This window comes from Gobio gobio (genome assembly GCF_949357685.1).
Source record: "Gobio gobio genome assembly, chromosome: 15".
Taxonomy (NCBI): domain Eukaryota; kingdom Metazoa; phylum Chordata; class Actinopteri; order Cypriniformes; family Gobionidae; genus Gobio; species Gobio gobio.
The window spans coordinates 49,746,187-49,763,845 of record NC_137108.1 but is presented as its reverse complement, the minus strand read 5'-3'; positions in this window follow the sequence as shown (position 1 = coordinate 49,763,845).

Here is a 17,659-nt window from a genome sequence, read left to right as displayed (position 1 = left end):
GCACCATCAGCTTTTCCGAGTTATGTTTCTTCACAACTATTCCTATGGTATTTTGCTCTAGGCCAGTCATTCTGAAACTTGCTAGTGCTGCAGAAATGACACATTTTGAGTGTTTTAACCCTGTGTGTATACACACACACACACACACACACTGGTCAAAAGTTTGGAAACATTAAAACTTCTGCTCACCAGGGCTGCATTAATTTGATCAAAAATACAGTAATATTTCAATGTAAAGCAGCTGTTTCTATGGAAATATATAGTAAAGTGTAATTTATTTCTGAATTTTCATCAATGAATCCTGAAAAAGTATCACAGTTTCCCAAAAAAATATTAAGCAGCACAACCGTTTCCAACATTGATAATAAATCATATTATAATGATTTGTGAAGGATCATGTGACACTAAAGACTGGAGTAATGATGATAAATTCAGCTTTGATCACAGGAATAAATTACACTTTACTATATATATATATATTCACACAGAAAACAGCTGTTTTAATATTTTCACAATTTTACTGTATTTTTGATCAAATAAATGCTTTTAAAAACAAACCGGTACTGTATATATGTATGTATGTTTTTTTGAAAGAGAACCTTTAGACAATCTTTAAAAAAGTGCATATGTGTTTTATGTTGTGTATCGTTTGATTCATCTGGCTTTTATGACTCGTATAGTATGATATAGCAAGGAGATCATCAAAACCAGTTTTATTCAGAGGCTCAAAAATAAGCAAATTGGTACAGATGCACTCTCAAAAAAAAAAAAAAAAAGGTACAGATGCACTCTCAAAAAAAAAAAAAAAAAGTACAAAATTGTACCTTTTAAGGTAGTGGCCGTCACTGAAGTGGTACCCATGTTTGTGCCTCTTAAGTAGAGGAAAACAATGGTATAATTGTACCAATTGTGTACCTTTAAAAGGTACAGTTATACATTTTGTTCCCCAAGGAACTGTACCTTTTTTTCTGAGAGTGTGTGGATATTTATATGGCCAGAAAGTAAAATTAAATTCTGTTGCTTGTAATGTAAATCAATGAGATCTTTATAGCAGACTACTGACATATATGAGCTAAATGTCAGCTGCCGCTCTATATCTCCTAATCATGAAAAAATACTATAGTATATTATAGTAAAATTACTCTAGTCAATACTATAGTGCATATATTGCATTGCGTTGAACTAGAGCTTTGATCATAAAACAACATTTAAATATTATTAAGACACCCACATGAAAAAATACTATAATATATTATAGTAAAATTACTTTAGTAAATACTATGGTGTTTTTGAACCGTACTAAAGTAAATATACTACAGTAAATTAACAAAGTGTAGTAAATACTATAATATACTACAATTTACTGTAGTATCTTTACTATAGTATGGTTCAAAAACACTATAGTATTTACTAGAGTAATTTTACTGTAAGTTTACTAGAATATACTTTAGTATTTTTTCATGTGGGCTTAATATGATATTTAAATGTTTTATGATCAAAGCTCTAGTTCAATGCAATGCAATATAATGATGATTGAGAGATGAACAAATAAAACTTCATCAAAAGCCTGATGGATCCTATTTGATACTCACATTTCAACATAATGTTTTGATAAAATGGTGGCACTTTTAAGGCACTAAAATGTCTTTTACTTGGTAAAAAAAAAAAAGTGTAGGCGATCAATGTGGCAGATTGTGTACAACAGTTTTGATTATGTTGATTGATTAGAGGCCTTTGCAATTTGAAACGTAGGGTAAATATATTTGATGTCTAGCCAAAACGTGAGATTAAAACTTGAAAATCCCATATGAAGTCAAAATATTGAGTTCTGGAGCAGGACTCAGTCATGAAGGTAAAAGTCGCCTCATGTTAAACCAAAGAAAAGTCACTGCTATTGCGTTTTTTGCATATTTTCTGAATCTAAATCAGTGTATCTTGTGCTTGATGATAATTACAAACATGTATAAACACGTAGGCCTAATAAAGTACACACCATTTTATCTGTAGGCCTACTTTTCAAGTGCATCTTCAAAGAAAATCGCCTGTTTATCTGCCTCCTCTTAAACAGAACTCGTTTATAACTTGGGTAGTAATAGTTGTGCGTGTGTATGTTGTTTACTGTGCCTACTTTTCATTTAAAACCGAAGTTTGTCCGCGTTAAAGGTGTTGTCCTGACCTGTACGTGCTCCTCCTCTCCAGCAGATGGCGGCAGGTCTCCAGCAGTCCGCTATGCTGTAGTTGTTGTTGTATCTCCTCGGGAAAAACTCAAACTTTACTCAGTTAAACGTGCTTTTAAAAGTTTCCAAAATGCGAGTCTCTGTGGGCTTTTCCGAAGAGCTCCACTGCCCCTCCAGTCAGATTGAATCAGGGCAATTTGGTGTCCAGGTGATGCAAATTACACAGAGGCCATTGTGGTTTGTGTGAATTGAAATCAATATGCATGCAAATTGGACATGGCCCAATTCATTTGGGTCGATCTGCAGTGCACATTCTTATAAGTAGCCAATCACTGATTCAGAAAACACTGGGACAAAACAGGCTACAGAATTAAAATTAAATAAATAAAAGTTTAAGTAGCTATGAATGTGGATAAAACGGTACATAACACACAGTCAGTCTCATGTTAATCTTGAGAATCTATAGAGACACAAACAACACTACATCCTTCATATCTCAGAAGAGTGTGTGTGTGTGTGTGTGTGTGTGTGTGTGTGTGTGTGTGTGTGTGTGTGTGTGTGTGTGTGTGTGTGTGTGTGTGTGTGTGTGTGTGTGTGTGTGTGTGTGTGTGTGTGTGTGTGTGTGTGTGTGTGTGTGTGTGTGTGTGTGTGTGTGTGTGTGTGTGTGTGTGTGTGTCTTTAGCTACGCCCACTGCACGCCTCCACGAGCTCGGCTGTTTTCAGAAAGAATCGGTACAGTGTATCTGTCTTTTATAAATATGATAAAACCACACACACACACACACACACACACACACACACACACACACACACACACACACACACACACACACACACACACACACACACACACACACACACACACATCATGGCATTATCTCTGGATATCTCTCGATTCACTATACATAGGTGTTGTTCACGCTCTATGCACTTGCGTGCCGATTGCCAACAAAATACACACATTTGATCAGTTTCACTCACCACCTGCGGTTTCCACTCATGACCGGGAACACACACACACACACACACACACACACACACACACACACACACTTGCAGAACTCCGGAAACACAAACTGCATCCATTCCCTTAACGCTGGGTTATTTGGGAAGCTAAACAAGGTGATCTTTCTCACACACACACACACACACACACACACACACACACACACACACACACACACACACACACACACACACACACACACACACACACACACACACACACACACACACACACACACACACACACACACACACTTCTTTAGTGACATTGTTGATCTCGTGTCTAAAAACACAACGCCAGCACCGCCAACGGCTCCCGTAACCCGAACAAAGCTTCTGTGTGTGTGTGTGTGTGTGTGTGTGTGTGTGCTCATCCGGGAGAAGTGCCCATACAAGGAATTCCACCCTTTATGATGTCATACAGGGCCATTCCCGAAAAAAAAAAACACTTTCCGAAACCTGAAGGAGTGTATTTAGCACAGAAATTCTCCAACGTCCAACTCATTTTCTTTACATCTTGGCTTATTTCTCGCATGAGAAATAAGTCAGAATGCATAAAATAGCATTAGACTCCCCTTTAATCTGCTTTTTCTCTCAAATGTAAGACTGTGTAATGTCATGTCAACTACTTAATAAACATTTGACAAATCTAGCATTAACTCCAATGTATAAATGAATGAACTGAGACACAAGATGACAATCAGCTCGGTGAATTGAAGAAAATCTTACAAAAGAACAATACTCTTTTCTTTTTTTGAGAGAGAGAGAAGAAATGCTGCTATTTTCTAAACTAATAACAGATGGCATTGTGGGACATGTTTTGTCCCTGTGTCTCAATATCCAGCAATATTAGCGGCGATGCTGCTTGGGGCTAATTTATTGTTCCCGTGAACGTTTGGACATTGAAACAACAAGGTGACATTGTGGACATCCGAGTTGTTTTCTGTCACGATATGCATCTCCTGTCGCGCTTGTCACCTGCAGCCCTGAGATGACACTCCGCTGACAGTCCTATTAAGATGATAACTCTGCCGGCTGCATATTTTACTGTCACTCCACTCACCGTTTCATCCGCTTTGAATGAAAAGAACCAGGTGATTGTGTCAAACAGGCCTCGTTGCAGAGAGGGTATCAGATATACCTGTAGGACCCGTGACAAAGTCTCAAACCGGGATGCACAGGGGGGAAAGAAGTCACCAATCCTGGTCTGAAATAGTGATAGGAGTAACAACACAGTTTCATAAGATGGATTTATTGCATTGAAATGAGAGAAAATGTTTTCCATTAGGCCTATAGTTGATGCCATAAGTGTCATTTTTAGTTTCTTCCTGGCAGAGTTATTATTATTAACCTCTTAAGATCTGGGACCATTTTTGGGGATTTCTGCCTGGATTTGGCCTACCCAAATTGAAAAGTCTCTAAATACACAATTCTGGTGTCATTTTACAGGAAACCATTTGAAGTTACATAAACCACTGCTAAAAGGGATACACATGTAAGTATATGTTGTCTGAGCTGTAATAAACCACTCGAAAAAGAGCTGTTTTTTATGCTTTGGTTATAAATTCAGTTTTGAAAGTGTGTAACTCCGGCCCTGTGTGCTCTAGCACCCTGCAGACAGTTTTGGCTGTTTCCACTAGATGGCAGCAAATACTGGAAATAATTATTTTGTCTGTATCATGTTGTATGCAAGATTTATTCAAATGGTTCTGAAGGGAGGAATATTACCTTTTATATGTAATTTCCGCCTACCCAAATCTAAAATCTCCCCATACTCATATACAGTGGTATAAATGCAATATCCCAGTGTCATTAAATTCCTTTTTCCAGTGTTTGCTGACATATGCTGGAAACAGCCAAAGCTGTCTGCAGGGTGCTAGAACACACAGGATATGAGATAGGCTATACTCTTTCAAAAATGAATTTTATACCAAAAAAATTTAAAAAGCGCCTATTTTGTGTTTGTTTTTTATATTTTACATGTTTGTTTATTATAGCACATACGACATATACTATAATATTTATCACTTTCAGCAGTGTTTTATGTGACACTGGGATATTGCATTTATACCACTGTATTTTCCTCCCTTCAGATTCATTTGAATAAATCTTGCAACATAATACAGACAAAATAAATTTTTCCAGTATTTGCTGCCATCTAGTGGAAACAGCCAAAACTGTCCGCAGGGTGCTAGAGCACACTAGTGTTGTCAAATGATACCAAATCGGTACTGAAATTGAAAAAATGTGACGCTTTGAGCGCTGTTGAGCTGTAATCGTAAACACCTCTGGCTGGCCATTGTGTTATACACGTATACATAAGTGTAAATAAGTTACTTTGTGTAAAACAAATGCCAAAGTGATGCCTATCTGATGCATGATGCATTGTAAGCTTTCCAATGGTACCACTTAAGAGGTCAGAGCTCCTCCACAGACATTTAAAATTTAAAGCATAAACTTGATGACGTCATTCTGGACCCTGATCAGGGTCCTTGGAGTTAATTAAACTACTGAATTTTTTTTTGTTAATTGGAATTAATCTGCAATTAAATTAAATATAAATATTATATGAAAAATTAACATTTTAAATTATGCCTTGGCAACTAACTAGGCATGCACCAAATCTAAGATTCGGACGAATATTGGGCTTTTTGACGGGGTTTCGGTTTCTTTCGAACCTAAGGGTGCGTTCCCACTTGTCATGTTTGGTTCGATTAAAACGAACCCTGGTGCGATTGCTCGGTTAGTGCGGTTCATTTCAATATACACTCACCTAAAGGATTATTAGGAACACCTGTTCAATTTCTCATTAATGCAATTATCTAATCAACCAATCACATGACAGTTGCTTCAATGCATTTAGGGGTGTGGTCCTGGTCAAGACAATCTCCTGAACTCCAAACTGAATGGCAGAATGGGAAAGAAAGGTGATTTAAGCAATTTTGAGCGTGGCATGGTTGTTGGTGCCAGACGAGCCGGTCTGAGTATTTCACAATCTGCTCAGTTACTGGGATTTTCACGCACAACCATTTCTAGGGTGTACAAAGAATGGTGTGAAAAGGGAAAAACATCCAGTGTGCGGCAGTCCTGTGGGAGAAAATGCCTTGTTGATGCTAGAGGTCAGAGGAGAATGGGCCGACTGATTCAAGCTGATAGAAGAGCAACTTTGACTGAAATAACCACTCGTTACAACCGAGGTATGCAGCAAAGCATTTGTGAAGCCACAACACACAACCTTGAGGCGGATGGGCTACAAAAGCAGAAGACCCCACCGGGTACCACTCATCTCCACTACAAATAGGAAAAAGAGGCTACAATTTGCACGAGCTCACCAAAATTGGACAGTTGAAGACTGGAAAAATGTTGCCTGGTCTGATGAGACATTCAGATGGTAGAGTCAGAATTTGGCGTAAACAGAATGAGAACATGGATCCATCATGCCTTGTTACCACTGTGCAGACTGGTGGTGGTGGTGTAATGGTGTGGGGGATGTTTTCTTGGCACACTTTAGGCCCCTTAGTGCCAATTGGGCATGGTTTAAATGCCACGGCCTACCTGAGCATTGTTTCTGACCATGTCCATCCCTTTATGACCAGCATGTCCCCATCCTCTGATGGATACCTCCAGCAGGATAATGCTCCATGTCACAAAGCTCCAATCATTTCAAATTGGTTTCTTGAACATGACAATGAGTTCACTGGACTAAAATGGCCTCCACAGTCACCAGATCTCAACCCAATAGAGCATCTTTGGGATGTGGTGGAACGGGAGCTTCGTGCCCTGGATGTGCATCCCACAAATCTCCATCAACTGCAAGATGCTATCCTATCAATATGGGCCAACATTTCTAAAGAATGCTTTCAGCACCTTGTTGAATCAATGCCACGTAGAATTAAGGCAGTTCTGAAGGCGAAAGGGGGTCAAACACAGTATTAGTATGGTGTTCCTATTAATCCTCTAGGTGAGTGTATGTGAATCCTGCCATACAAATCCTGCGCACTAACTCTGGTGCAGTTCGATTGATAAATGAACGCAACATGGTCCAAAGACATGTAAACAAACCAAAAACAGGACGTGATGTCACAAGATGCGACACTACAAGTCAGCTGATTTGACGACGCGGAAAGATCGTGTATCCAAAATGAGTAGGGGGCAAACGTGGAGCAACGAGGAGGTAAAGTGCCTCATCAATATATGCAGATCTTCGTTTCTGCACACCGGAGGAAATCCTGCTGCTGTTCTGAATATTTTGAACATTTTATGAGCTCTTCGTGAGTTCTCAGCTGGTAAAAATAAAACCATATGTCAGTCCTTCCAGAAAAATGCGGCTTTTTTTTGTGATTGTTGCGGGCAAAAATCCTTGATTATGCGGCACGTTTTCTTAAAAAATGCGATGAAAAATGCGGGATATTTATGCAATTTTAAGCGATAAAATTGCGGGAACTTGCAAAAACTGCGGTTTGATGAGAGAGAGAAAAAAAGCACTACATCACAGAAAGTGCTGGAATATTTAAGTTCTCATCTTGTTTTATTGAAGACCTTAATAATGGCTCAAATTTACAAAACATTTAGTCAATCAAGTTCTGTAGCTTTACAAAAGGAATATGCTACAACTTCTGAAAAAAATAATAAATAACTTCCTGTTTTACAGATGTCGCTATACAAAACAGACGTTTGAGTGCTTCCAATGCACAGTGCAATCTCTTAAAGGGTTAGTTCACCTAAAAATGAAAATTCTGTCATTAATGACTTCCCTTTATGTTGTTGGACACAAATTAAGATATTTTAGTTGAATTCCGATGGCTCAGAAAGGCCTCCATTGGCACAATGTACACTCTCAAGACCCATAAAAGGTAGCCTACTAAAGACGTCGTTACAAAGTCCATCTCACTACAGTGGTTCTACAATAACTTTATGAAGCGACGATAATAGTTATTGTGTGCAAAAAAAACTAAATAACGACTTATATAGTGATGACTGATTTCAAAACACAGCATCATGATGCTATGAATCATCGAGTCGATTCATGATTCGGATCGCGTGTCAAACTGCTGAAATACGTGACTTTGGCGATCCAACCCGCTGAATCGACTCATTGATTCATAACGCTTCAAACCACTGAATCAACTCATTGATTCATAACGCTTCAAACCGCTGAATCGACTCATTGATTCATAACGCTTCAAAGCTGTGTTTTGAAATCAGTCAGCACACAGGGAAATTGCTTTGCTCTTTTGCTGTTATTTTTGTTGGCCAATGGGAGTTTGTGCTGCATCATGGTTTCACCGGTATCTATGGTTTCTCCACGGGGTTTGAAGCTTTTCGATGACGTTCGCGTCGGGTAATCACGTCACTTCAAAACGTTCCCATGGCAATAGGCGGAAATGGCGGCTCTTGAGTGAAGTAAACGAAAAAATTTCAACTTTCTGCTAATATATATGACTTTTTTTTGCAACGAAAATGCGGGGATTATGAAATCTTGATAGCCCCGCATATTTTGCACGCGGAAATAGGCAATTTATGCAGCGAAAGTGCGGCGTATTTGAAAAAATGCGGCCCCCGCATGAATATGCGGACTTTGGCTGATTATGCGTTAAATCACGCGATCGCATAATCACGTTTTTCTGGAGGGACTGATATGTAGACGTATAAAATTAATCCAGCACACAGCGTTGCTTTGAATGTTCGGTAAGCAAGCTCCGTCGCGAAATATATGTCATAAAAGCCGACAAATCAGGTTTTGACCGTATCCCTATGCCTTTGGTTCAGTAACTTTAGGTTCGCTGTTAAAAATGCCAGTGTGAACGCCAAGCGGACCAGGACTATATGTTTTGTTTTTGGGCGCTTTCACACCTACCTTGTTTGGTCCGGATTTTCTGACTTTTCAGTTTGGTCCGAATCAAAATTACAGGTGTGAAACCTCCCCTGACCACAGTCCGGACCAATCAGATGAAAAGAGTCAGTTTCGGTCCGGATCAAACTGAACAAAGGTTCGGTTCGTTTCTAGTGTGAAAGCATTTTCTGTATGGTTCGTACTTTCAGAGCATTTACAGGAAGTTCCTGTTTATGTTTAAATATTATAATGTTATTTTTAAACTTCATCTGGGCTACATTGATTATGAAAAGTGAAAAGATGCGCAATGTGTCAGAAGACAGAAGGTCAGAAATGATTTTGAAATAAATTTTAGAAAGCCTTTCTTTAATGTGAATTTCGTTTTGTATAAATTGTATCTTAATTTTAATCAACGTTTAATCAGATAATTGCCTGGATTTAATAAATAAGAAGCAAATAGTCTATAGCAGACAATAATCTCGGGAGCGATTTTGCACATGAACTGGAGCGCGTCTCAAATAAACCGCAACTCAGCAGCTACTCGTCTCACAAACATGAGAAATATGTGTATATAAAGTTTGAAATGTCCACTTTTAAACGTAACGAAAAGAATGCGTCCAGAATAGTCCAGCAATGCTTCACTGTTCACTAGTGGCAACCATATGCGTCCGTTCATTCATTCTTGTCAAAAACGCTGACGTCAGACGCACGTCCGTTTACAAACCAATCAATGTCCAGATGCCGCCCACATAGATGATGACGAGTGGACTCAAGTGTGTCATGTAAAGTTCTTTAGTGCGCTTGCATAATTGCAATGTGAAACCAAACCAAAACTAACCCAATGTATAAAATGTGTGAAAACATGAACTTCGGTTCGGACCTTGATGCGGACTTTCAGGTGTGAAAACGGCCTTTGTTTTTTGGTCAGGACCAAACGAACCGAACTACAAGTGTAAACACACCCTTAGAATTTTTTCCCACCGCTCCGAACCCTAAGCTTGCACTACGCACGCTACGCTGGTTGACGTAATGACGCCACCATTAATTACAGGAAGGTGTTTACCTCGCGAACAGGGACTTTCGGAGGGGGAAATATTTACCCGGAACTTCATTTAGACCCTGGTTCCTGCGGTCGAAACACACCGAGTACCAGCACAAAGTTCCTAGTTCCTGCGGTGGAAATGCGGCTTAAGTGGACCGTTCGAATGCAGGCTGTGAGAAAGTCAAAATGGAACATGACCGAACCGAACCCTAGGCTTGCACTACGCACGCTATGCTGTTCGACGAAATGATGCCGCCATTGATTACGAGAAGGTGTTTACTAGGTTTGGAAAATGGAACTTGTGAGGAGAAAACGTGTTTGGCAGTACTTTCAGTCAAAAGAAGGCGATTCAAGTTGAGCTACATGTTCATTTGCAATGCAGATTTTTCTCGTGGTGACAAGGACCCTAAACAATAGCGGCTGTTAAAACATTTGCGTATGAAACATCTAAAAGAATACGAGTTGTGCATGAGGGAATCTAGAGCCAAAGTGCAGCAACTGCAGAATCTTAACCAGTGGATTCGGTATTCGGCCTATCCCTAAAAATCTGGATTCGGTGCATCCCTACAACTAACTGAAATTAGTTGAAGCACTAAAATGAATAACCGGAAATAAAAAAATAAATTAAACCTAATTAGTAATAAAAAATAATAATTAGAAAAGCCCCTAAAAAATGACAAACAAACAAAACCCAGGGGTCACAAGGTCTGTTACACTTTCTGATGTGTACAACATGCATGAAATTGGAACAAATCTTGTGAAACTGGGAAAGTCCCAGATGAACTGAGACATCTGGTGACCCCAACAAATAATTTTATGTTCTTGTTGAACAATTCTGTGTGTGTTACTCTGAAGAAAAAAGTTGTTGTAATTCTTTGTCACCAAGCCCTCTTACTTTTCCTAACTTCTCCCAAACAACACAATTTTTCACCATCCAGTCTATTCCTGATGGATAAAATCAAGTTCTATTCTGTATGAATGTCCTGTTTCAATCAGATTTTGGAAGTAAAATATGTTTCAGCTGTCAAAAACAGTGCAAAAACGTGTGTCATGTCATGTAATCATGCATGCATTTGTCAATTTGCACATTTCCCAAAATAGGTCCTGATCTGCTTGGAAACAGCCGTCCTCTGAACCAAAACCGCCGCTGCTGTCATGCATAAAGCCCTAGCAACAGTTGCCCTGTAATACTGCAGACAGTGTGAATAACTCACATCACGCCTGTTAAAACACACTTTATCTCCTATGGAAATGAACTGGAAACATCTGAAGCGATTTGGGCTTTTCTTTCCGAGACCCTAGAGATGTCCTCCTAACGATCGATTTTATGTTTTTTTCCCCACCCTCCATATTCCTTAATCCACCCTTAAGGCAAACATTATAAAGTTTTTATGGAAAACATTAATAGGGTTTTTTTTCTCGCACTGAAGGCCTTAAAGGAATAGCTCAACCTCAATGTCGTTTGGACAGCATGTCATTTCATACTTTTTCAGTGAAACACAAAAGCACGGGGTTGGAACGACACAAAGGTGAGAGAATTTGGAGTGAACTACACCTTTAAGTGCACTCGCTCTTCGAGTGCTCTGCATTTGGGTTATTTAGCAAATGCATTTTTGATGACATTCCCTCCTTTTCAAAGAAACGCTGGTTTAATGACACTGAAAGCTGCCAGTGAGAACTCTGGAGGTTAACGATAGCTAAACAGAACAAGGTATAATTTCTGTCATGGCTTTAGTGCTGGAGCCGCAGGCGGCAGTAAACCTTCGCTGTAATGTGCAGTTACTCTTAACTTTAGGACAGCTTTTATTGTATTCGAACTTATGATCTGCTCCGTATGACTCTTAAGGGTGCGCTGTATACCAGTGATCATGCATAATGCATCCAGACCAGAAAGAATATTAAAATAGGTATGTGCAAATGAACATTAATACAATTAGCTGCAAATGGCTCAATGGCACCAACTTTGCTCGAATCTTTTTTTAATGTGTTCTGAGTGGTTGCCAGGTCGTTGCTATTTGATCTAGAATCTTTATTTTATACAGAAGATGGTTGGCAGTATATGTTCTCATTTGAATGTTTGTGTTTCTCATTTTTCTTCTTTGATTGTTTAAAGGATTCTGCTTTTCTGCATTGTTCCATTATGTTCCATTCCCATGCCTCCATTTTGTTCCATTCTGGCTAAAATGGAAAATAATGGCAGCCATCTTGTACGTTGGAATTAATTTGGAATGTATTACTTACAAAACAAAATGGAACCGTGCATGAAATCGGAACAAACATTATGAAACTGGGAAAGTCCACACCTAACCCCACACCGTTCACACCGGACGCGAATGAAGCGTTTTACGCGAGTGATTTACATGTTAAGTCAATGCAAAGACGCGAATAGACATTCGTTGAAAAATCTGAACTTTGGCGGACATTCGCGCCGCGTTAACCTATCAGGAGCTTGCTCTAGTAGTGACAACAATGAGGAGAAAATCTGTATATTAACATCTGGTTCGGACAAGTGTGCATATGATTATCACTGTGATAACATTAAATGACATGAAACACAACTCAGTCTCTTTTTGTTAAATGCAAGTTTATGTATGATCAATAATACAAAAGCATAAGTAAAAGGTATAATAAGCTATACATGAAATAAAGCAAACAATTCAGTCAAACATTCACAGTCAGTGCTAGTCGGCTACAAGTTAAATAGCCTAAAAATATAAAGTAATGAAACTTCACTTTGCCCTCAGCCTAAACGATTTGCCAGGGAACAAATTATAGATCCATGAGAGCAAAGATCGGCCGTTACATCTACACAAGACGAATTATAGCTCGAGACACCACAGAGTCATCAGAGCCAGCGGCAGACGGCAGAAGGACTGGCCGAGGAAAGGCTGCTCTCGCCGGGGTTAATGAGCGCTGCTGATCCACTGGAGCTCACAACTCCACACACACCAGATCACATGTTCAAATAGGCGCTCTCTTTATAAATAAACCACAGATTTGAGCTTTAAACAACTACATTATCGCCTGAAAAAGTCTTAAAACTACGTTTTGTCACACATTACCAGTAGAATTTTTACAAAAAAACACAGCCCATGTCAGCCATTTCTCAACGAGACGAGCCGGCTAGCAGAAGCCCCTCCCATGACGCGAATTTGCGTCTGGTGCGAAGTAAATGTCACGCGATTGAAGCGAATGAAGCGAGTAAACTCAAAATGTTCAAGCGTCCAACTTCACGCGAATAGCACGAATAATTCGCATCATTCGTGTCCGGTGTGAACGCACCATAAGTGTCTAGGTAGCCTACCTAACCTAGTCACCCTAAAAAGTAGATGGTTGGCAGTATATATTCTCGTTTGAATGTCGGTTTCTCATTTGTATTCATTGATTGTTTAAGGAATTCTTTTTTCATGCAGTTCCATGTCGGTATTAATTAGTCAATTAATTACAGAATGGAACAATGCATGAGAACAGAACAGGATGTTTAATAAGATATGTCATGCAATCCTATGTGAAATTTTGGAATTCATTTTGACTGTTTAATTCTAAAATGGAACAGAATGGAATGGAACATGCATGAAATCAGAACAGACCTTGTAAAAGTGGGAAAGTTCCCGATAAACTGAGGCGTCTGGTCATCCTAATAAAACAAAAAATACAGTTATTGATCTATTTTCAGCTGCACACATCCAGATCTCTAATCGACATCCAATCGATTTCATTGATTGTTTAAGGGATTCCGTTTTCATGCACAGTTCCATTCCGTTATTAATTAGTATAGATTAATTACAGAATGGAACAATGCATAAAAACAGAACAGAATGATGAGATATCATGTCATGCAATCCTATGTGAAATTTTGGAATTAATTTTGACTGTTTAATTCTAAAATGGAACAGAATGGAATGGAACATACATGAAATCGGAACAGACCTTGCAAAAGTGGGAAAGTTCCCGATAAACTGAGGCGTCTGGTCATCCTAATAAAAAATTATAAATACAATTATTGATGTATTTTCAGCTGCACACATCCAGATCTCTAATCGACATCCAATCGATTGCAGAGGCGTTTTTCATTTGAAAATAGTATGTGTGATTGGTCAGACACGTAGCACACCTTTCCTCAACAACAACAGCAGCATGATATGAGATATCATTCACCTTCATAGCAACAAACATTTGAGGACAAGTCACATGTCTAAATGCAATACTTAGGACTAGAGGCTTGTTCAAATCCCAAAGTATGAGCAACAGTAATAGTGATACTTGACCACAAAATAATAAGAACGACCCTCTTCCAAGCACACAGCCTTTGCTCCACGTGTGAAGTGACCCTTCTTGAGTCATTGTCATAAATTACTCTATTTTTCTTGCTTGAAAGAAGACTTCAGCTCCGTAATTAAACCTGTAATTGGGCATACCTGGTACACCACTGATGTTAGCCATCATCTCAAGTGCTTCAGTGTTTTAAACAATGGCTAAAATCTTAGAGCCCTGTGTGCAGGCACAAGTTCTTAGATAAAATTGCAGGCACAAGATGTGCTTTACGCTTGATGCGTCATGCCGGATTCTCTCTTCCTCCGTGCGGCTGCAGGGATGAAGACGGGCCCGACGTACTTAGCAGGCTCTGCTATAAACCTGCAGGAATAAAGAGAACTTGCTCCTCTTGGACTTGAATGCTAATTACTGCATTTGTCATGATCAGGAATCAAAGCGGCGCACGGGCAACCGGAGCTCTTGAATTTCCTCGCCCGTCCTCCGAGGATCGTCATGTTCCATTAGTCTTCTTTAGATCTCCCCGCAGGCACTTGAAGAGAAGTGCGAGGCTTCAAGTGCTGAGTAAAGTGTTCTACGGTGTGCTGGGACGCTATGAAAAATGGATTTCTGGAAATAAATCCACCACGTGAATGACGTGTCGCACACACGAGGCCTTCTCAAAACATCTCGTCATCGAATGCATTATGAACGCTTTCAAAATACAGTTAGCAGATAAATTAAATTTCCATTTGAAATGAAATTCAGAATTTTTCCACAACCATTTTTAAAACCTTTTCAGGGAGTCTGACAGCGTTATTAAAGGAATAGATCACCAAGAAATTAACATCCTGTCATCATTTACTCACATCCTCACACCGCTGAATGTCTCGCGTCTTTTTTGTGGAACACAAATTAAAGTCTCAGAAAACTAGTGAGCTGTGAAAGTCTCAGAAACTTATGGAACCGTGCATGAAATCGGACCTTGTGAAACTTGGAAAGTTCATGCATTGTTCCTTTCTTTTCTATTTTCATGCATAGTTCCTTTATGTTCCGTATTCATGCATTGTTCCATTCTGGAGTTTTGGAATTAATCTTGACTGATTAATTCCAAAACAGAATGTAACTGTGCATGAACCAGAACATTGTGAAACTTGTAAAATTCATGCGTTGTTCCATCACGTTCTGTTTTCATGCATTGTTCCATCATATCATCGTTCCATCTTGACTGATTAATTTCAAAACCTAATGGAACCATGCATGATCGGAACATGCCTTGTGAAACTTGGAATGTTCATGCATCGTTCCATCACGTTCTTCCTTTCTGTTCCGTTTTCATGCATTGTCTCATCTTGACTGATTAACTTCAAAACATAATGGAACCATGCATGATCGGAACATGCCTTGTGAAACTTTCATGCATTGTTCCTTTCTGTTCCGTTTCTGTGCATTGTTCCATTCTGGAATTTTGGAATTAGTCTTGACTGATTAATTCCAAAACAGAATGGAACTGTGAATGAATACGGAACAATGCATGCTAATGGAACAGAAAGGAACAATGAATGAAAACAAAATAGAAAGGAGCAATGCATGAATATGTTCCATGTTTCTCAAGGCATGTTCCAATTTCATGTGTTGTTCTATTATGAAGTTAATTCTGATTACGTCCAAAATTTACTGGAAATAACAGAATTCAGAATGTCAAAATGGAATAATGGAAATGCGCATGAACCAGAACATGCCTTGTGAAACTTGGAATGTATTCATGCATTGTTCCATCACGTTCTGTTTTCATGGATTGTTCCATCTTGACGGATTAATTCTAAAACAGAATGGAACTGTGCATGAATACGGAACAATGCATGCTAATGGAACAGAAAGGAACAATGCATGAAAACTAAATAGAAAGGAGCAATGCATGAATACATTCCATGTTTCTCAAGGCATGTTCCAATTTCATGTGTTGTTCCACTCTGAAATGAATTCTGATTAAGTCCAAAATTTACTGAAATGAACATAATTCAGAATGTCAAAATGGAACCGGAACATGCCTTTTGAGACTTGGAAAGTGCATGCATCGTTCCATCACATTCTTGAACCATGCATGATCGGAACATGCCTTGTGAAACGTGGAACATTCATGCATTGTTCCTTTCGATTTCGTTTCAGTGCATCGTTCCATTCTGGAATTTTGGAATTAATCTCAACTCCAGTTCCAGTTCCAAAATGGAACAGAATGGAACAGTGCACAAACCTTGTGAAACTTGGAAAGTTCCCAATAAACTGAGACATCTGGTCACCCTAATATCTAATAATTAAAAAATTAATAATAATAAATACAATTATTGACCTATTTTCTATGTACAACCTACATGGACAACTGGTTTCTAAGGCTGCATCATAAATTAATTAAACACCTATAAATGCATCATACAAATCATGAAGCGCATGGGAGACCCAACTCACATTTGAAGGGAAATAATCAGTAAATAACTACAATTTCAGTCTTTTTCTCACACAAAACCATTGCATGGCTTCAAAAGACTTTAAATACAGCACACGTCATATGCTATATAGTGCTTGCCATGTTTCAATATATGGAAAAGTGCAGTTTGGAACAACACGTTTCATTAAATTATGACAGAATTGTGAAGAAGTCAAAACATCCACAGTATTAATTTTTTTGCTCTAAAAAACACAGCAAAGTAAAAAATCTGGATAATTGGAATCTGATTTGGCTCCATGTTGGGATAAAATACAACCTGTCTTCTGTCAGGGAACTGACCTTCCTCTGAAACAGAACACACTGACTCCTACATGCAGATGTTCATCATTAAAGCCCGAGAGACAGCAGGACGACGCCAAGCCTTTCACTCTCCGCGAGCATTACTGTTGGTTCATCGGGCCGCTGGTTTCACCTGACGCCTTTCAGCACGGATCAAGCCATAGCACGGATTTACGCAAGAGAGTTCGCGAGAAAGTCCACGTCTGCTGACTTATGAGCTTTTGACAAATGTGACTCATACAGGAATGTCAGAAAGTGAAATTGATGGCGGCGGCGTTTCATAACACAGAACCTCCTGGAAACCGGCGCTTGTTTAAAAACACAGCTTATATTGGCTTTTTATGGGCACTTTTGTTTTGTTTTTAAAAGAGGTAAATTGTAGATTTGGTGATTAGTGACTGCAGGTATGACTCAGTCTTACCGTCTCGTGGACCAAAACAAGCAAAGTCCAGATAATTGGCGTGCACTTTTTTTTTCTCTCGACACAATCCATTAAAGCAATAGATCACCCTGGACATGATGATTTTGTCATATACTCACTCTCAGCCTCAGGTCTTCTGTGAGGA